Source organism: Nannobrachium achirus (assembly GCF_963921795.1).
Source record: "Nannobrachium achirus genome assembly, chromosome: 19".
Classification (NCBI taxonomy): domain Eukaryota; kingdom Metazoa; phylum Chordata; class Actinopteri; order Myctophiformes; family Myctophidae; genus Nannobrachium; species Nannobrachium achirus.
In genome coordinates this window covers 36,797,921-36,820,384 of record NC_137826.1, presented here as the reverse complement: position 1 = coordinate 36,820,384, position 22,464 = coordinate 36,797,921, and the positions used below count along the sequence as shown (strand labels likewise).

The 22,464-nt window shown below is 42.3% G+C and overlaps 1 protein-coding gene across 1 annotated transcript in view; it reads right to left on the bottom strand.

Moving 5' to 3' along the window:
• fstl4 (follistatin-like 4) overlaps positions 1–22,464 on the bottom strand; it is a gene marked incomplete at both ends in the record, with an annotated part of 295,755 nt that overhangs the window by 252,361 nt on the left and 20,930 nt on the right. The gene's annotated exons all lie outside the window — the stretch shown is intronic.

Sequence of the window (22,464 nt, the reverse complement as noted above, 5' to 3'; positions counted from 1 at the left end):
AATTGTGGGGTAGGCAGGGTTTCCGTTGTCATTGCTGGACTGTTATCATTTGCTTCCTGATGCATTTGAATATGGGTCCTGTGTTAAGTGGTACGAATGGGGAGAGTCACCAGTTCACCCCCAAAATGACTTTTTTTTTCTCACCCTATCGATTAGAGACTTGAGTTCAATAATATATTTTTGTCGCATTCCTAAGCCAATAATTTGATTATAATACATGTACCCCCTTTGATTCCAGATTTGAGAGTGCGGCCCGCAGACAAACCGCAGATCCAAATGATAAGCCCATTATGTATAGGCATATACAGTATGGAGATTCATTTTGTCCAGAAACACCGATCCGATTGCTGTGTAACTTCAAACACGTACGGGTCCATTTGGTTCCTAACTATCAATAATCTAACTTTGTACCCCTGGACGGACCCTACTTTCACACACGCACACGCACACACACACACACACACACACACACACACACACACACACACACACACACACACACACACACACACAAAATACGGCCCGGCCCGGCCTGGTGGAGATAATGCATCGCTGGTTCACAAAGGCGTTTTGGGGTTGACCTTGACACTTTGATTTATCATGCACATTCATATCAAGTAATGTAGGTTTTTTTGGTAGATTAAACATGGTCACATGCTGAAGTAAAGTGTTGTCTGACTCATGTTGATTTATGATGTGCTGCTTTACTGTTGCCCCATACAACATAATGTAATATTGTTGCTGTTGAGCAGAAACCTGGTATCTCATCCATATTTCAACGTTTTATGTTTCTTCCTAAATTAATACCCTACTCTTTCATACCACTACACTCTCTCTCAACGTGTATTTTCAAAACATTTAATGTTTTAAGTGAAAGTTATAGTTGTGTGTCTGTGGGGGTTTATAAATATGAAAAGTATTAACACACGCTTGTGACAAATGCAAATACCGGTACCTATCATCTGCGTGTTTTACCTGGCCCTACTGAAAGGGATAAATAAAACCAAAATAGATTCCAAACATCTCATCTCTGTAAAGCACTTGTGCTTCATTTTTGCTCTGTAAAGCACTTTGAGCTGCATTTCATGTCATGAAAGGTGCTACTGTATGCAAATAAAGATGATTATTATTATTATTATTAAATGTAATACAGTAGGCTACATTATATTGCTCTGTGTTGATAAGAGGCACAAATGCACCTCATCCAATGAAAAAGTATATCAAACGACCCATAATCTAGTATTAAGTGAGCGTGCAGTGCTATTTATGAGTTCATTTCATTAAGTGTCCCGCGAAGCTTGGTCAATGTGACCCTGGGCGTACAACAAACTTTGGCCACTTTGTGCCAAGATCTAGGCCAGATGTAGGCCACGTCTCAGAGCCCGGACAAAGCCAGTGCAGTTGCTGTGATTGGCAGTTGTGCCGAATGCTCACCCCAAAACATGATATACAAGACTTTGGCGGCTCGTGTTGGACAAACAAGGCAAGGAGCAGAGGTGTCCTTTAAGGTAAAGATGACATTGTTCCTGGCATGGATAACAAGATAAACAAAAATTTAGGGTCAAGTAACAGGCGAATGTTTCCCTGCTCTGGTTCTGTTATCAGTAACACAGGAGGAGCGATCTCTCCTGAAATAACCCAGCGCTCTTTGTCATGCACCTCTTTGTTGTCTGACAATGTCTGCACACTAACATTCAGTGGTGAAAAAAACAACAACTAAATGCTTTTACATTTACAAGTGTTCTTAGGTTTGAGGTACATACAGTATGTTGTCTCTACTTGCACAAGAAGGATGTTAGCCTTGTTTCTATTTTGACCATCGACCTTATATACGGTATATTTTAGATTGTACAGTATGTTTGACATATACTGGTTATTGGACTTTGTTTCCCTTGTTTCTTTCTGTATTCCCGTGTATCTTTTTTGACCCTGCAAAACGTTGGAAGCTTGAAAATGAAATAAAAAAAATCACCCATTCATTTACACCTGTAGACAGCGTGTGATGTGACAGGGAAGTTGGAGTTGAAGTTGAAGTGGGCGGGAGTGAGGGGGAGTCGAGCATCATCCAACCCATTTGTTAAGTGCAAATGAACGCTCCGGAAGAGAAGTGATAACACCACCCGATGCCTAAGAGTTCATCTCAAAGCTGAATGCGAGATGAAACAACAACATATTGCTAGATGAGATCCAAGGGAACTCAAGAATAGACAGAGAGAAGAGAACATTAGTGAAGAGAGAGAGAGAGAGAGAGAGTCGAGGAGGGCCAGTGGGAATTTGAACGTGTTTCAATACTATCTCTGCCACTCTTACACTGACTAATCTTCCACCATCTGTCTCTCATCGTATAGATTGTGCTACTGTTGCTACTGTAGTTCTGAACCTTTTCTGGATCAGGGCCTATTTTAACAAATCCCCAATAAGCGTTGGCGGCCCACCCATCTGACCACAACTCACAACGCATTGCATCATAACGCGTTGCATCACAATGCGTTGCATCACAAGTTCATGTTGCACGTTGTTGTGAGCTCTGTTGCTTCGTTGTGAGTTTTGTTATCATCGGCTATTTTCACTATTTTTTAAATAGGGCTTAAGTGGTTAATAATTCATAGTTTGTTAGTTTTTTCCTTCCTAGAAATGTAGCAGAGTCAAAAGTACAATTTCTGTCTTTAGCCTGAAGTGTGCGTGCATGTGTCAGGCTGGAAGCATACTCTATAGTCTACATGATCACAGGCAGACAAGATTACAGTAGAGCCTCTACAAACCTAATGTAAGATGATAATTACTAGGGGTGTAACGATACATTTGAACAACGATACGCATCACGGCACATGGATGATATTAGTTCATTCATGGCGATAAGATACGATTCGATTCAATGATTTAAAATCGATATAGTAACTATTTAGCAAAGAAATTAAATCTGTGTAAAGCGTGTAAAAAATCTATTATTATGGAAGTAAATGCTGTGATTATCTTGCAAATACATGGACATTATATTTCAACACATAATTTATGAACAAACCCACCTTGACATGAACACAGAGATTACACACATTTATCGATAGACCAAGAGTAGCTATATGGAATGGAAAGGTAATTAGAGCCCTCTTTCATTTTCCCTCTTAAAATTGTCAAATACAATTAACAAATACTTAGTTTCCATACAATCAATTATTTGCACTGCAAAATGATTTGATACCGATTACTGCATTTTAAAACGATACGATACAAAGCCAAAACAGTACGATATTTATTTTGCTTTTGCAAACGACATAGTAGATCATTGCAAATTAAAATCGATTTTTCGATTCAGTCAATATATCGTTACACCCCTAATAATTAACCTTCTGACGTTGACAACACGCTACATATTATAGTTTGACCCATGATCTATATCCCGTTCCGTCAAAAGCTCACGGCAGATTCCTCATGCACGAAGTTCCATGTCCGCCCAGCTCCTCTGGGTAAACCTCCACCGGGTCTCAAAGGACAAAAATACAGCATTATAATTGCTATTATTGTAGCTGCACCTGCTGTTTTGCCCGCCTTAATGGCGACTAGCAGCTGAACCCCATTCCTTTTCCATTTACAGTATACCTTGAATAAATAAATTATTCAACGGTTTCATTACAAAAGAAAGTGGCACATATTTCCAGGCAGGTAACAATCAACCCCGCCCAACAATCTGCGGGTGTCATTCCTCGTTTGTTTGATTATTCCACATCATTGATAGCGCTCTTATTATAGCTCCATGTATCTCAGCGGGGCTGAAGGCATCATTGCTATCAAAATGTTAAAAATAAAACTCTGATGTGCGATCCTTGACAGTGATCATTAGACTATGAAGTCGGCGCGGGCTATTTTTGGAGACCATTTCCACGAGATAATATGCGCGCTGCGCCGTTTTGTTCAGATCACAGTGTCTGTCAGAGGCACACTTTTCATGCAGCATCTTGTCGCCGCCACAAAAGCGGCGGATGTGGATAAAGAGGCTTTGGAGGCACACAAATTGCCTATTGAATTGGAAAAACGCAAACTCCTCAAAAGAGAGCAGATTCCTGGCAGGGGCCCCCCTCTCTCATTCTGGCTGCCAAAAAAACGCGGACAACGGTAATTGCTTGTCATATTTAGAGAGAGGATGTCGGAAATACAAATACAATATTAAGCCTTCTTTACATTCAGTTCTCTGGCCGTTTGGACTCATTTGCAGCGTGCTTACGGTCTTACACAGAGGCTAAACACTGGCACACTTTTCACATTCACTGTATCTGCGCCGTGAGCTATCAGCCCCCAGGCCATGTGATCCCAGGGTGAGGTTTTCATCCTTGTGTCAAAGACTTTTGTCCTTCCTAACTGAGACATACACTATGTGACAAAATGTTCCCACTACACTGTAACACTGTAAAATATAACACTGAGGGATTATAATGTGTACTGTACACTAACAGAATGATATGGTATGATATGGGTACTGTATACTGTAGCAAGGTCTGCAACTGGTCCTTTTTAAAAATGATCGATTTTTTAACTCATCACATGTAATGCGGTATACAGCGCTTAATTCCATGAGATCCATACTGTAAAGTCTAGTAAATAATCAGATTAAACCCTACCTGCAACATGTGATTTCAGCCCGTCTATTGTTAGTCAATAGTGGCGTTTCTTTAAAGCCATTTTTTGCGCATCAAGGCTTTTGCACATAAATCTTTTAATGGAAAAAAATTGAATAAACTTTCATTATTCGCAAAAACATTTATGCGCTTGGAGGTTGTGGATTTTGAAGCTTTATTGAAAAAACAAAATGCGCAAAAGGGAAATGGAAACACTAAGCGAATAGGTTTTTAATTAAAATGCTATCGACTTGGCTGAAGGGAGCTCTTAACTTGTTGGCGCCGTGTTCCCAACTACTGTACCTTGCATCGGATGTTTATTTTACGGCGCTGTTGTCTGCAAGCGTTGTGAGCTTGCAGATCGGCCACGGGGCCACCTTCCAGATGCAGAAACTTGCAGGATGAGACGTCAATTCGGGAGCGGACAAAAAGCTAAAAAAGCTAAAAGCTGTCAATCCCAGCTGTGTGCAGGCCCGCGGTAAGTCATTTGCAGCAGGTCTCCCAAGAATCGCATTTCATCAGTGGATGGAAACAGGCTATTATCAGGCTTTCTAGTCTTATCAAACAATATCAATATTGTAGCAAAATGCCCAGCTCTACTCCCATTCCTCTTTCCTGGGAGTTTCAACCGGTTCTGTAGGCTATAGCACTCATGTTTGACGTTCCATATTGTACCAGGCAAAAGCATACAGGTTTCATATTGCATACCAATCCTCCCTCTATCTCTCTATGCACTTGACGGCAAACCTTGACTGTGACCTTCGCAACGTGTCACAAATCTATCAAACTTAACATGACAGCTGCCATGTTGCCCTGAAACGACACATAAAATGTCCAGACGGTAACACGGTAAGGTGACTTGAAATGCAATATCGGCAGCAAACCAAATGAGCAATTCTAACGCAACGCAACGCAACGCAATGCAATACAAAGCAACACAACACAAGCAGCACAGCACAGCGCAATGTAGCGTAACGTAACGTAGCGTAGTGCAGCGTAAGGTAACAGTATCAAAAACCCTTTATTGTCATTGTTGTGTACTCTACAATGACATTGACGGAGCAGCTCTAAAACTCAGTGCTGTCTCATTCCCTGCCGGACATGTCTCCTCACGTCTTTGTTTGAGGTCCCAGACCGCCAGACCCGTCTTTCCATGTCTTTTTGTTTTATTGCATTTTCCACTAGTTGGCGATCAGCCCCATCTTGTGTTAAAAAAGTGGAATCACAGCGGAGAAGGAAGCAGAGATTGACGCCATCAAAAAGCATCCCTCCCGTCCGCTCTCTGTTTAACCTTTACATGCACTAAAATGTCCATACCTTCACTTCCTTGTATCGCGTTGCATCTCACTCTACACAGGGGCATAACAATGGTTTGCTGTGGCCAAATCGCCACGGCAAACCCAGCTGACAGTGACCACATAACACATGTGGTCAGCTATTCAGAGCATGTTTATATTTTAATGATCAATCAATCGATTGTGATCCGGCTTGTATCAATATACTTAAGTTCCTATTCATTACAACGACAACTCATTTTTCAAGGTGTTAAAGAAAACATACCATACAGTGGGCCCTGGCCCACAGGTTGAGAAACAGTGGTCCATAACCTATCTATGACGAATCAGTCTTTTGGTAAGATTCCAGTTCAGTCAGAGGCCTATTGACTTACATTATAAAATGTATGTTAAATATAACAAATAGGTATACAACATGCGGGGGGAAAAAAATAAACACAGACACGCGGGCAGACGGCGAGCCTCCCGCAGAGGCACGCCGCGCAAAAGACACAGACAAAGGAAGAAATAGAATAAATTAAAGAATTGTGTCAGAGACGCCAGAATCCGTACACCGGTACGTTAAGACTGAGCGTAGTGTGTTTACTAAGTCTTATAAAGTGAACGTGACAGCATCTTATTAATATCTCCTCTTCCCTGGAGGTATGCAAATACGCCTTGTCCTCTCTGCAGCGTGTGACAAAGTGCTGCCGAGGACCTCGCTGGTCCCCAAGCCCATCTCAATAACTTATTGTCAAACCCCAGCCAGGCACGAGAGAGCGCGTGCTTGTGTGTGTGTGTGTATGTGTGCTTGTGTGTGTGTGTGTGTGTGCGTGCGTGCGTGTGCGCGCGCGCGCGCGCGCGTGTGCGTGCGTGCGTGCTCATATTTGCTGTACAAGTGGGAGTGGTTGGAGAGAGAGGGAGGGAGGGAGAGAGCAGAGCAGAGCAGCATATAATTTGACTTTAAGTCAGTATCTTTTGCTTTCAGCTCATAAAGCCTTCAGCCGCTGATGGGGCCGGCAGTAAAGATTGAGGCATAAACATAAATAGTAGACTTCATGGGTGCTGTGGTCCACTGCGCACCACAGCTATTATAGTCTTGGATTTTCCATTAGTTTTTGTTTTTTGTTGTTGTTTTTTTCATTGGTCATTGTTCAGTGTAGATTTCAAAGTGGGTTTTCTGGTTTCAGTTCAGTTTATATTGTTTAACACATTTAACACATAGTTAAATAGTTTTTCACCTCATTCATTTCAGCATATTTGTGGGACCAGATTTAAGAATAGGTATCAAAATACAAAGTACAAAACTACAAAATACAAACCCACAGTCATGCTAACATCCCATTATGCCTCCTCATACTTGTTGTGTTGACAATTTTCTTGTACGTACACAATATAATTTATGTAAAGTCTAGTGCAGGGGTTGACGCTAAGGTCTCAGAGTTTCATTTACCTGCCACGGGCAGCTGTTAGTCTCAACCCTTAGTCTTAAACTAAAATGTTTAGTTTTTTTTAACCCACACCTAGCTTTAGCTTTAAGCTTTTTTTGTGTTGCTTTTCTGTCTTTTTATTGATAGTAGGCCTACAGTAGGTAGACAGGAAACAAGGAGAGGGGAGTGACATGCAGCAAAGGGCGCTTGGATTTGGACCCGCGACACGCTGCCAAGCATTAGAGCCTATGTGGTGTGCGCCTGGATCGCTAGGCCAGCGGGCTCCCCCTTGCTTAGTTTAGTGTTAGTAAACTATAGTAACCCTGCTGTTCACATGTACACTGTTCAGGATTTACAGAAGGCATCCTCAAGAAGAACTTACACCAGACAATGTACAGTACTTTCTGAAGAAGCGTCTCTAGAGTTTTGTTATGAGTAAAAGCTCTTGAACTTTTTTATGGCTGTAGCATTGAGAGTGTTCCGCAGCAGGGGTTTGGCACCCTGATTGCTCATGTAGAGATCTGTGCCACTCAGGACTGCAGACTGCTACAAAGAACTGCAAAGACAGCAGCTCTGAAATCATCGGTTGATCCTCCCTTTGTGTAAGGCTCAGAACTAACCTCGCCTACCAGGTGTACCTGGTGTTCGTTCACAACAGGCCGTTTGGTTTCCACCCAACGCGGAAACCACTAGAAGAAGCGGCGTCGCTTTGATTTGGTTCCCTCCGTTTGTTTCCCAAATCCCTATTATAATGCTTGAGTAGCCTAGTGTAGTCTTTCCAGTCGCTACGAGTTGGACTAAAAGATGCATATACCAAACTAATTTTTCAAAAGTAAAACTACTCCGCATCAAGGAGTTTATTATGTATAGGCCCTATAAGTATGTCCTTGAGCGCAGGGGAATTATTTTGGGTTAAAACTGTTTCCAGTGGATAGTTCCGGCCAAATTGTAGTCTTTGAGTACTACAACATGACGTTTTGTGGTTTACGCTCCAGACCGGTTACAAGCCCGAAAAGTGAAGTGATCCCAGACTAGCTCAGAACCAGAGCATAAGTTGTGTTACACAATGACAATTAAGAAATAAACTTGAACGTGAGGAGCACGGAAGCCAGTGGTGTACAACATGTGACCAGAAGTGTGGAGCAGCCAAACATTATGTATAAATTACCTTTCTATTACATTCTGTAAAATTTCAGTAAAGTAAGCCATTCATCCATCCAATTTCAACTGATTATTTGGAGTCGGGTTGCGGGGGCAACAGTTCCAGCAGAGAGCTCCAGACTTCCCTTTCCTGAGCAACATTTGCCACTTCCTCCTGGGGGATCCCGAGGCGTTCCCAGTCCAGTGTGGAGATGTAATCCCCCCACATCTGGTTCTTGGTCTGCCCCGGGGTCTCTTCCCAGTGGGACGTGCAGCGGAGGACCTCCCTAGGGAGACGCTCGGGGGGCATCGCATCCATACTAGATGCCCGAACCACCCAAGCTGTCTCCTTTCCAAGTCAAGGAGCAGCTAGCGGCTCTCTTGGGTGACTGAACTTCTGACCTTATCCCTAAGGGAGTAAAGTAAGCCATTAGAGAATAATTGTATTACACTACCCATGTAATACACGCGCAGAGAGATGTTGTAGTCAGAAATATGTACCGGTGTGCTCAGGAGGTGCAGGGGTAAAGTACAGTACCTGACCACCACCGCTTGGCCAAGTGTCTAAACACAGTTGGCCTTGTTCAGGGAAAAGAAGCTGGATGGATAGGTCGAAAAATAGAAAAATACAACATGTCGCATTGCGACACGTTGTTGTGTGCTTGAAGCAGTAGTAGATACTCCACAGAAATACGGAGGGTTAACTGGCATAGCGACTCAATTTGATTTAAAAAGGGGGTAATAAAACAATTGTGGCTACACTTAATTTAAAAAAGTAAAGGCAGGTGCACCAGATTACATTCTGAGAGTAACCTGTTTGTAACTAATCAGATTTGCCAATTTATCAACTACTGTATCACTTTGCAGATTGTTAAATTACAGCAGAGTTTTACACTGCACATGTTATCCAATTATCTTTTTTTTAAAGGCAGATTCACATATCAAAAGATATTAATATTGAGAAGAAATGCATAAATATAATCCAAACAGAAAAAGCAGAACCATTCTGGCTATCATACAAACTGTTGCATGTGAAATGGCACCTTTCTTTTTTTTATTGTCACTCTTGGGGTACACAATAGCTGTCACATTACCTCCATTTAGCTGTGCTAAATACCAATGCATTATAAACAGCGATATCTCAAGTGATATCACAAGCAGCTCTGTGTGTGTGCGTGCGTGCGTGCGTGCGTGCGTGTGCGTGCGTGCGTGCGTGCGTGCGTGCGTGCGTGCGTGAGTTCTGATAATAGGCTACTCATAGAGTGTTTGTTCAGTAACAGGAGTCTCCGTGTCTCTCCAGCTCTAAACAGAAAGAGCATTTTCAGGTCAGGATACAATTTGTTTTTACCAATCTGAACAGGGCCTTATAACACATGCAGGATTGTTATGAAGTCAGCCAATGATTGCAACCTGTTGCTTTTTGCTGATAATTCAGCTCACGACAAATCTCTCTCTACAATTCAACAAAACAGAGTTAACTCATTGAGTGCCTATCCCGAACTAGTTCGGGATATTCGGGATCAAAAATAATTTTTTATTTGCTATTTTACTTACCCCGAGCTGCTTGGAGCAACGTGGGTGGTCCCGGCTCGCCCAGCGCTAGCCAACGAGCTACGCTAGATGCTCCGACGATTTATTCCATTGAAAATGGTTTAAAATAAAGTTTAGACCCCCCCCAATGTTCACCCAATGTTCATTGTAGGCGGCGCGACGTATTCCAGGGTGCCTATCCCGAACTAGTCCGGGATATTTAATGAAATGGAATAAAATGATAAGAGGCCTTCTGAAGCCTGGCCTGATTTTTCTAGCTACTAGCCGAAAGCTAACAACGTCCCAGCCGGACGTTATTTGCGAACGAAATCGCCAATCTCCGCCTAATCCAATGAAAGACCAATCTTTGAAGGCTTATATCTCTGGATTGTGTCTTTAGGGAAGCGGCGCGAGGTTTATTTACGGCGAAATCGCCCAAAAATGATCTTTTAGATGACAAAATGGGAATAGCCATTCTGTTAGCATTATCATCCGGGACATTTCCATGACGTGCATGAACGTGAGCACGTGAGGTCCTGGAAGGTGAGGTCCTGGAAGCTAAAGCGCTCGCCTATGAGAGATGCGCTGGCATTCTATGGCCCCTAGAGGGCGCTGGCACTCAATGAGACCATTTGGATCTAATGCTAAACCAGGGGTTCTCAAAGTGGGGTCCACCTATGGATCAACAGGTTCTTTGAAGGGGTTCCAAAGGGATTTGGTTCTGTTTGTACATTGTTTAGAACGGGTACACATTATTGTGTATCATTCTTTTATGCTTTAACTATTGAAAAATAGCAGATATACGAGCTCAAAGCGTGCCGTGCTGCGAGCTTGTAGATCTGCTATTTTTGAAAAATCGTGAAAATTAGAAAAGTGTCTTTTGAATCCTTCTAAGGTTTTTTGAAAAACCTATGTTTCTATGTCAGCCATCTGGCTAGCCATCGTCAAAGAAAAGCTCCTTTTCGCTGCATGGAACTCAGTTAGTCTGTTCTTGAGAGACTACTATGTCAGTGGTTCTCAAACTTTTCATGTGAAGGACCCCCAAAAAAATATTTATTTGGCCACGGACCCCGTCTCAAAATATTTAGTTCCAGGGACCACCCAGAAGCAAAATACATATATTCAAAGATTTGCACACATTTTCACGACTTTCAAAAATAGCAGATCTACAAGCTCGCAGCGCGGCACCGAGTGCCGTGCTGTGAGCTTGTATATCTGCTATTTTTCACTGGTTAAAGCATTCAATAATCCTAGGCCTAATTAAACATGTTTGAATTAATATGTTTAAGAACCACAGTGCTAAACTAAAGAAGTCCTCTGGGTTCAGAGTGATAGCAGATGACTCTGAAGTTACAGCCAGGAAAAAAGTTACTTACTTCCCAGAGAATGACACGGAAAGTTATATCAAAGGTAGGACAAAGATAAATCAAAAAGAAGAATTTCTGGCTTGAAAAATCCACCTTAATAGAAGTGCTCTTGAAATATTGGCAGGGGCTCGTGTTCAATGTCACTTTGACAGTGCCAGCACATTCTTGTACACTATCATACTCAAGATCCTCAAAAAGAAATTAGAGCTCACAAAATAAATGAGTTCGACTGATCCTTAAAACTCTCATCCCAGAACACGTCGTCTCCCTGCCCATTTTATTAGACTCAAGTGGCTCAACGTGGAGGAGAGAGTATGCCATAATATCCTGTATTAAAATGTGTATGATTCACAGGATCGCAAATACCCAAATGTTAATTCAACTACTTTTACAAGTTTATACTGTACACACTTATTCTAACAGGAGGAAGCCGATTCAAGAGCTGAATGGCTAGAATCATTTCGTTCATACTCTGAATCTTTTATGTGGAAAGGGCTACCTGCAAGTCTAAATTCTTTCAGAGTCATTGTTAATTTTAAGTCCTCCCCAAAGAGCTTCTACAGCATGTTGAATGCATGTTTCAATTTGGTCAATCACACCATCCAATCACACCAAGCCCTACACCCCCACCCGTGCACTTAGATCAGCCAACTCAGGGATGCTGACAGAACCCTCGCTAAAAACCCCAGGGCAAAAATCCACTCGTCCGAGACAGTTTGCCCTCCTGACCCCAAAGTTGTGGAACAAACTCCCTGTCGCACTTAGAACAACGGACTCACTCGCTAGCTTTCGCCGTGGACTGAAGACTCACCTTTTCAGACTCCACCTAAACCCTTAGCACTACTGAAACACTCAATGACCATACATGAAGCTAGTCAGCATTTGTTTTTAGGTTTAGAACCTTTTCTTGACTGATTATTTAGTTTCCTAGATAGATATCCATTTGCATTTGTTATATTGCTGTAACAGCAATATAGCAATGCTGTTGATGTATCTACATATTATCCTGTTTATTATTGTGATGTTTTATCTGCTTATTGTAAGTCGCTTTGGATTAAAAGCGTCTGCTAAATGCCTAAACTGTAAACTGTAAACTGTAACCATCTGGACAACAACTGACCAGCACTCTGCCCCTGTTTATGTTGCCATGGAAGCAGAGACTTACAAGCTAATACACTGAATTGTAAATCAATATTCATGTCAAACTATTGATTTTGCTCCTAAGTAGCTAATGGCTTCGGTCCCGATATGCCCTGTCAGGGTTCATTTCTATTTATTTTGACTATACATATATGTAAATAATTACAACCCGGCATCACTGTGTGCGTGCGTGCGTGTGCTTTTGCATGCATGCGAAGCCCTAGTATTAATGTCCAAACTTGCACACTGTCTGTAGCCTCTGCCATTTTGGAGCACTAGGTGCTGTTGGGAGTGCCACCATCAGTTCATCTCCATCCCCCAGGGGGCCACATGCGCCCTCCTCAAGTCCTTCAGCTGTGTGTGTGGACACGCTCGGCACACAGCTTACAGCACACCACGTACTGCACTGGCCCCTCTTTGTCTTTGACTTTCAGACTTTTGGGTGAAAATGATCGCGGTGCAAAACTCGGGCTGTTCCTTGATTAAATTACAGGGAGGGAAAGTCAAATACCAGACGGGGGCCATAACTCTTGCCTCGATCGAAAAAAAAGGGGGGTGGGGGGAGGTGGCAAGATGACTGCAAAAGAGAGAGAGAGAGAGAGAGACCCGATTTATGACGCGAATCACAAACGTGTATAACCGCACTTGCAGAAGATAGTGTAAATGTATTAGCAAGTCTATATGACGTGGGGGCAAAGCAGCAAATCCTATTATATTTTACTATTCTGATTAAAGCCCCAACGGCTCAGTGCTTTCCAGGTCGGTATTTTATGAACTTTATGGTGAGCAGTCTTTATTGTTCGACAGCGTAATGAAATCATATTTCATGGAGATTCATGACGTGACACTTCCTGATAATGAATTACGGCTACCTGCAGTGAAATGATCCTTATTGCTTGTTTTAATTATATGGGACGTCTTCGGGGGAGGCGGAGCGTAATCTCCATGTACGAGAGCTCTACACACCTATAATAGCTGAAGGCCTTTAGTACGGTACAGAACAGTATGTGTCTGCATGCACATATTGTGTGTGTGTGTGTGTGTGTGTGTGTGTGTGTGTGTGTGTGTGTGTGTGTGTGTGTGTGTGTGTGTGTGTGTGTGTATGAGTCATATGGAGTGTCTGCAAAATGCCTGTGTGTAATATGAATGTATCGTACCCATCTATCCATCCACCCATTCACACACATCTATGTGCTCTCTCCCACGCATGCACGGCAGAGCAGTGTTGATTTCGTCAACAAAAACTATGACAGAAATGTTCGTCGATTACCTTTTTTTCACTGACAAAAAAACAAAATAAAAACTAAGCTATGATGACCAAAACTATGACTAAATATACTGACAATTTCGTCAACAGATAAAATCTAAATCTAAAATGTCAGGGAGGGTCTAGTGGAGAACAGAGACAAGTCATTTTATGTTTGGTTGCACTCGAGTGTTGCGCTCTGAAAACAACGCGTTGTGAGCTTGCAGATCAGCTATTTCAAGCGTAAAATCGGCCATTTACGAGAGAGCAAAGTGCGAGCGAAGTGACAAAAGGCACATTTCACCTAACATCCTAGCATTAGATGCCTGCAGCCTCCTGTACAAAGTGTGTTGCTTTGAACGTGCGAGGGAGGGCTCCTGGACGAGAGACAATGTAAACGTGGGTGGGATTTTGTGTTTCTTGCTTTGTGATTTAATGATCGCCTCTTCAGCCTCCAATAAACACTAAGATGATCGCTCTCCACCTCCTGTGCGCATCCGCCCGTCTCTCTCTCTCTCGCTCTCACAACCACTTCTCTACTCTCTCGCCTCCTCCTTCCAGGGACGTGCAGAGAATGTTAGAGAGGCAGCAGGGGCTCAAAGCAGACCTCAAAGCTCACAACACGTCGCGCTGCGATGCATTGTGAGCTTGGAGGTCGGCTATTTTCGGTGTGTGAAATCACACTGAACTAAGCATAATCAAGTAAATTCTGGAGATGTCTACACAGAGAGGGCAAATCTTTCAACATCAGATGCTGCATTCAAGTTCAGGAGAGTTTGGACATGGCAATTCTTGGAATGCTGCCTTGGAATGGCATGGAAAGAGGGCATTTGCATTTCTTTCACCATAGTAAAAACTGCATTCTATGGCATTCACGAATAGTGATTTTTAGTATTCGAATTATTCGACCTCAAAGTATTCGAATAGTCGAATATTCGACAGGACTGGCCAAACTGTCAAATATTAAGTAAGCAAGAGGTGAACATTGTGAAAATAGCCGATCTACATGCTCATGAGAGCATGTAGATCTGCTATGTTCACAATATTTATCTGCGAAACCGAGTCACATTAAATGTAATACCTACAATTCTAAGTGCTTGTCAGGGTGGGGGTCCCCAGTTCAAATATGTTTATTTTGGGGGTCACAGCCTAATTTTTCTTTTAAATTTTTTTAAGAGAAAACAATACAAATTAAAATAAGCGAATATTCGACTTCGGTGAACAACATCGAATAGTGACTTTGATATTCGAATATTCGAATATTTGGTGAATGTCCTACTGCACTCAAGCCCCCTTTGATGTCTATGTGTGCACGTGCCTGCCTCCTTCCCGTCCATACATCCAACTCCCCCCGCCTCCACAAATTCTACAACTCCACCTCCTCTTTTTGCCTCTCACCCTACTTCTCCTCTCCATTAATTTGTCACCTGCTGCTGTAGCCTAGATGCAGCCCCATGAATCACTTACTGTATGTTTCCGCGTGCGCGCACACGGTCGCCTCTACCTCTGAGGAGGCACTTTGTGGATGTAGTCATCAGGACGGCCACTGATTGGACGCAACAGCCTGCGGGTGTGTGTGTGTGTGTGTGTGTGTGTGTGTGTGTGTGTGTGTGTGTGTGTGTGTGTGTGTGTGTGTGTGTGGTAAGGGGGGGAGGTGGGGGAGCTGCTGCGAGACACCGATGAAAGAAGTGCCATGGTTTCCACGCGGTAGTGGAATTTTCAGATCACAAAAAAAGAAAGAATAACAATAACATGGCAGCCGCAAGCCTCTTCCAGCGTGGCGTAGCTATTTCGAGCAAAAACACGTACAATTCTTTGAAAGACTGGTGATATCGTTGTTGTCGGGTGAAAACCTTGTATGTCCAAAACCGTTCGTTTTTAATTTTTCACCTTAAAAATGATGTAAGCTAGTGAAAACAGCCGATCTACAAGTGCGAGGCGTTGTGTGCTTGTAGATCTGCTGTTTTCACTACTTTTGTGCGACGGCCTTGTATGATGAAGCAGGGCTCTACTTTGAGAAAGAACGTACACATTTGAAACTTGGAGATACGAGGTTTCCACCCGACAACGACGATATACTGTACACGGTCATAATGTGTTGCATCGCGCAAACACTGAGTGCGGATAGCCGATTGTGTACAGATCGTCTCTTGTCATTATTCTTCATATGATTAGGTACATGTACGTGGTAATAAATCTCAACATTCTAAAGTGTTTACAAACGGATGTGAATGAAAAAGCAAGCGATGCATTCACCCATTCACTAGCTTTCTCTTCGTTGTTTTGACAAAACCGGATGAATTCACGAAAGCCAACACGGCTGATATCACGCAGACATTCAAGGCAGACATTTCCATTCATGTGAGACTGACAGATCATGATAAAGATCATTGTATTTTCCTTTATTCCACACGTGGGATTGGAATAACACAGTGGTTCTCAAGAGGGTACTTGGTGTGTGTGTGTGTGTGTGTGTGTGTGTGTGTGTGTGTGTGTGTGTGTGGTGTGTGTGTGTGTGTGTGTGTGTGTGTGTGTGTGTGTGTGTGTGTGTGATAATATACTGTAGCATCACAACAATTTGAACCACTTTATCCATTTACACATTGCTATTTCAAGATAGCAGATCTACAGTACATCTGCTATTTTGAAAAAAACACTTGAATAATTTAGCTTTTTTTTTTTTTACACAAATCTTCTATTCTGTGGGTTTGCTTGATTGTTTATTTTCTTAGTCAGAAATGTAAAACAGCACAAGTAACAGTCAAGACACATTGTCTAAAAGGACCCTGGCTGGCACGAACCATTTTCAGATGGGTGTCCGCTGCTAAATACACATACATTTAGAGGTCCTTGACAGGAAAAAGGCAGACAACCAGTGGAATAAGACACTGACGCCCCGCTGTCTTCCTCCCTAGTCGTTCGTGTCTTGTTAGAGGAGTCTCTCTGTCAACCTTGTCCCATCTAATTCTCACCCAATTACCGTCTAAATGAACCACAGGACTGCCTAACTGGCTTTGCCTCTTCCCATTGTTTAATTTGTGACGGTAACGAACCCTGATGAGGCCTCCGCACGGGTTCATAAATTAACCACTCAAGGCCAAATTAATCACCACGCCTCATGAAGATGAATGTGCAATATTCAGTTTTACATAATATGGACCTCTGTGACAACAATAACAAACTGTGGAAGGAGGAGCTACAGCGCATCGCCGGGTTACTTAATATTAGCCTACTACTTTTCTCACTTTTTTTTGCAATACCAGAATATAAAAATACTCTGTTACAAATAAAAGGCCTGTATTAAACGTTTTACTTCAGTAAAAGTACAAAACTAATGGCATCAATTATATACTTCTACAAGCTCACAACGTGGACTATTTTCAAATAATCTAAATCTACAAAGTAAAAAAGTACAATATTTGTCTCTGACATGTAGTGGAATAGAAGTATTTAAAAAATGCAAACACTTGAGTAAGGTAAAAGTACCTCAAAAAAGGTACAGTGCTTGAGTAAATGTACTTCGTTACTTTCCAGTCCTGCTGAGGTGCTGGTGTGCGCGTCATGCATGTTGTGCATGTGCTGGTAACATTATATAGGATTTCTGTGCCTGACGGCTGGATATCTACCGTGTGTGCCGCGTGCCGTGTCAAAGCAATTTTACGGGGAAACATCTGTGTTTTGCAGGCAAAACTGGGCCAATTTAATTAATGCCACCATCTCAAAGTGAAGAGCACAGACGTGACTATATAAGGCTTGTCACGCAAAAGCTGCTCGCGAGAGAGAGCTTTGTGGGGAGTCAAGGCATGTCAGAGAGAGGAGAGAGAGAGAGAGAGAGAGAGAGAGAGAGAGAGAGAGAGAGAGAGAGAGAGAGAGAGAGAGAGAGAGAGTATCGTCGCTATTGGGTGGAAACCTTGTATGTTCAAATCTTTCCAGGAAATGAAAAAAAGAACCCCAATGGATCCAATAAAGTTATTATCTGGTCAGAAGCTCTTGTTGATACTTGTCATTGGTTCAATATTCATAAAGCCCACAGACAGAATTAACAATTATTATTTTTTAACATATCAGAAATATGTTGTGAGCTTATAGATCGGTGATTTTTTCCCCCCTATACTTTTGAGTAACTCTTTTATAAGATGAAGTATGCCATTCATTTATTGGGGGGAGAAAAAACCTAAAGAGTTGAATTATGGATTATGGATTTATGGATTATGGTTTCTGCCCGAGAACAAGGGTATGGCAAAAAAAGTAATGGGAAAATAGGAAATGTGTGAGAGAGAGAGACAGAGAGAGAGAGAGAGAGAGAGAGAGAGAGAGAGAGAGAGAGAGAGAGAGAGAGAGAGAGAAAGTTAAGAGAGAGAGGGAGAGAGACAAAGAGACAAACAGACAGAGAATTAAGAGAGATGGAGTGCGGGAGAGGCAGCAGCTCTGCCGACGGCAGTGGCATCAGCAGACAGCCGATCCCAGAGAGGTGCACTGATCATCTTCCAAGACAACCAGAGCAGAGGAGGCAGGAAAACACACCCGTGTGCATGTTTTTTTTCCCCTTCCTGACAGCGGCTCTCGTTTAGCATGCAAACCGGCGACGAATAATTAGTCTCGAGAGGGGCATAAACCACACATTGCGCGTGGAGGGAAAAAAACACACACAAAAGCCTTCGATATCAAAGAGATTGCTCTCACGACGAGCAGACGTCTCGTGGAGGGTTTAAACTCTTAGGAGTATTTTACGGTGCTCCTCGCCTCACTACGCAGACTAGCTGATGAGTGGGGAGTCAGGGTTTCTAGGCTGAATAGGATTGTACATTGTGCGAAGCAAAATAAAAAAAAGACTGATCACACTCATTATTTATTAGTGATCTATAGGACATTTTGGGACAGCAGAGACTTCAACTCACAATCTGATGTAGAGCTTATTCCTCAAACCTGTATTCACCTGAGACTTCTGTCTTGCGTAGCCAGACCATCAGAAATCTGATACGTCTGGTATCAGAATGGTTTCAATAGCTCAGCGGTTTTCAGGATTTCTACAAGAAATGGAGCTCTGCCACACCTCAGCCAGGTCAGACAATAAGCCTCTTTTCATTAACTCATTCGTAGTTTACGGCCGTAAAGCCTGTTAATTTCTCTATGTCTTTCACTGCCGGCTTCTCCTACCTGTTAACGTGGGCGCTCGTCCAGTTCCCATCGTGCGTGATCGGACACTGCTTATGCATCGTGTGTTCGCGTATTCCATCAGCTTCTCAAATCCGTTGAAACTTTTTCAATTGATCAATAAGTTCTCCATCTGTAAGCCGCGGAGTGCAGACAGAAAGTTAACGGGTTAAAATAGAGGACGGACTTCCGCTTCCGGTTCAGGGACTCCAATGTTAAAGTTGTCCGCTCAATAATGTGTCCGTGTAGAAACCGATCACGGAGCATTAGTTCCGGCCTATTTTAGTTCGGTTCGATAAAAAAATGATTTTTAATTCATTTTTATTACATTTACGGGCTCTACGGGCATGGCAGAGAAGGGGTACAAAGGGGTATTTTGATGGCAGAGTTTGAGTTAAGGTGCCAAGTATAAAAGACAATGACCGACGTTTCGATGCTACTGCATTTTCCTCAGAGTCATCTGATGGTTTCCTACGTGAGAGAAGGCTGACCATGTGACTGGCTGCAGTTTACAATGTGCTACACAGCTACAGCTGAAAAGCTAACACGCACACGCACACACACACACACACACACACACACACACACACACACACACACACACACACAGGTTTGCAATTGCTACTTTGTGGGGACATTACACATGGTCTACTATCTTTGTGGTGACATTCCATTCATTTTAACCCTAAACCCTAACCCTTAACCTAACCCCTAAAGACCTTGTGGGGACGTATTCATTTGTCCCCACACGTTTTTTTCCCGGGATTGTACTATCTTTGTGGGGACATGAGGTCCCCACAAAGATAGCTTTGCAAGCCCACACACACACACACACACACACACACACACACACACACACACACACACACACACACACACACACACACACACACACACACACACACACACACACACACACAGTCGTGTCTATACGTCTTTAATACCTACAGATTTCCAACCTGTCTGCTGCATGTGGAAGACACAGCTTTTAGTGTGTCTTTATAAACGCCAGCTGTACACCTTGCAAAGCACTTGGCTTAACATTTTGTGGACTTAACATTTATTTTGTGAATATCGACATAAATGCTCTCATCACTGCCAGTGTTGACTCACCCCACACACGCCGTCTTCCCATCACTGAGTAGGAGGTCTGATTCCAGCTTTGAAGAAACTTTGAGTTGGCCAAAGTTAACAATAGTAGTACAACCATTAATGTGCCCATATAATCACTTAAGCTATAGGGCTTAAGCTGAGAACACTGACATTTAATGACCCTCCTGAGTATCGGGGGGACTGCATCTGAAACAGGTCCGATTGTCGGGCATAAATGTCGTTTAGAGTGAGGCTTCACAGATCCAATATTTTCCGTCTCTTAAGAGCAGATGAGAGCTTCCTGTTCGTAATGTTTTACTGGCTCTCACAAGCTTTAGGAAAATACCTCGAAGGTCAGGAACATTTGCTTCTCTGATGTGTGTAGCCTACAGTACGTGTTTGTGTGCAAGCATTAGGTATGTGCACGTGTGGTTGGGTACGTGAGCATAGCTTTCCTCAGCGTTAGTGGGGAATAACAATAGTGTTATTCGACTTGTCAATCAACTTACCCTGGGGCTAAAACAAATGAAAACCTCTGGGATTGACAGCATCCATGTAGTGATACCTAAAGCCGCTCTGAAACGGGGGGAACAACAGCACTGATACCAGGATACTTTACACGATGAAAGGGGTAATAATGTGAAGACAGACGTTGTACTGACACAATACTTTGTCATTTTCTTTCACCGTTAAACCCAGAAGAAAACCTTGTTCTTTCTCCCTTTTATTTATTTGATTTTATTCTCTTAACTTGGGATTTCAGTTCTGGCGTGGGTATTACAAAATTCATGGACCTACTACAGAGAGTTTGATCCAAAGCCATGCCCCATTATTTCTGGTTCTCTGGTATTTTTCTTTAACATTCATAGTTGTCAGTCTGTGTCAAGTTTAATCCATGTCTGCAGACAGGTTCCGTGCCTTTGCTGTCGGCGCTCCTTGCCTCTGGAAGGACCTGCCTGAGGAGCTCAGGCCATTTCTTAAAACGTAGCCTACAGTATCAAAAAGCCTTTCCCCTTGATTCAATTAGTATTTCATTTCAGTGGTTCTCAAATCTTTCCATGCCAAGAACCTCCAAATTAATATGCATTTTGCCACAGACCCCCAGGGAACCCCCATATAAGATTTGTGATGATAAAATGTTTCAAAGACATTTAACATAACGAGCTCATTTTCAAAACAATCTTAAAAAAAAAGAAAAAAAGTTTTAAGATTGTTTTGAAAATGAGCTTGTAATGCACCACAAAGCTTGTACAGATGTGCCGTTTCAACCCTTTGGTATTAACTGCTCTTTTCCTGTAAATGTCTTGTTTTGCCTTTCTAATTTTTATGGAGAATGGAGCGTATTTTTTTGCAGAAACTCATAAATGGTAAGAAACCACTCCATTCCCAAAAGCAGAATCCACCTTCATATATAGATTTTAAACTTTGAAGTCAGAGAAGGTAATAAAAATAACTGATGTGCAAGCTCAATGTTCTGCAAATCCCCTGAAAATCTATACTGACTGACTTACCAATGGCAGGACAAGTGAAGTGTTGAAATGGCACATCTATAGATTGCCTATTTTCAAATAGCCAGTGTATATAAATGTTGCCACTCAGCTCCTGCAAAGCATACTGTATATTACAACAAAAAATTGTGTTTACTAAAATATAATTTTGACTACATAAATAGTTCTTCGACATCATCCAAAGCAGTGAATAAATTATCTTAGTTCCTTTCCACCACTGCTGTTAAGAAAGTGTTCACAGTATGGTTCCCACTGCTGCTGCTGGTGGTGTGACAGAGTTGGAAGCAGCATGGAGGCAATGCAGACACTAAACTGTAGCTGACAAGGCAATTATCGCCCAGAGAACTATAGGTTTATCCAGCTAACACGACTAGGCAAGTCTAGTTCAGCTGAACCCCGAGTCTAGTTCTCTCTAGCTTACTGTCAGGAACTACTGTAAGACAGACATACAGTTTGTATGCGAGTTACAGAACTCTAAGGGTCCATTCAGGGATGTCGCACCAAATTCTGGGCCCTGGGTACAAGGATTCACTGCGTTATTTTGTGCTTTAACTATTGAAAAATAGCAGATATACAAGCTCAGTCTTTGAAGGTTTTTTGAAAAACCTATGTTTCTATGCCAGTGGTTGCTCAAACCTTTTCATGTGAACGACCCCACAAAATGATATGTATTTGGCCACGGACGCCCATGTCAAAATATTTAGTTCCAGACCCCCAGAAGCAAAATTTGAGTTACAAATGTTCGCCTAAAAAATACATGTATTAAGACTTTAACCTAAAAAGACTGGTCATGATTGCATGCAGTAAATACCCGTTATACAGATTTGACGATTAATGAACTAATCAATTAGTCTGCATATTAGTATGACTACTAGTTGATAAAGAACCAATTTAGTCGAGGACAGCCCTAACTGAGACACAATTACTGTCTCTTTTCCACTACAAGAAATAAGCGAACCGTGCTGGGAAATTA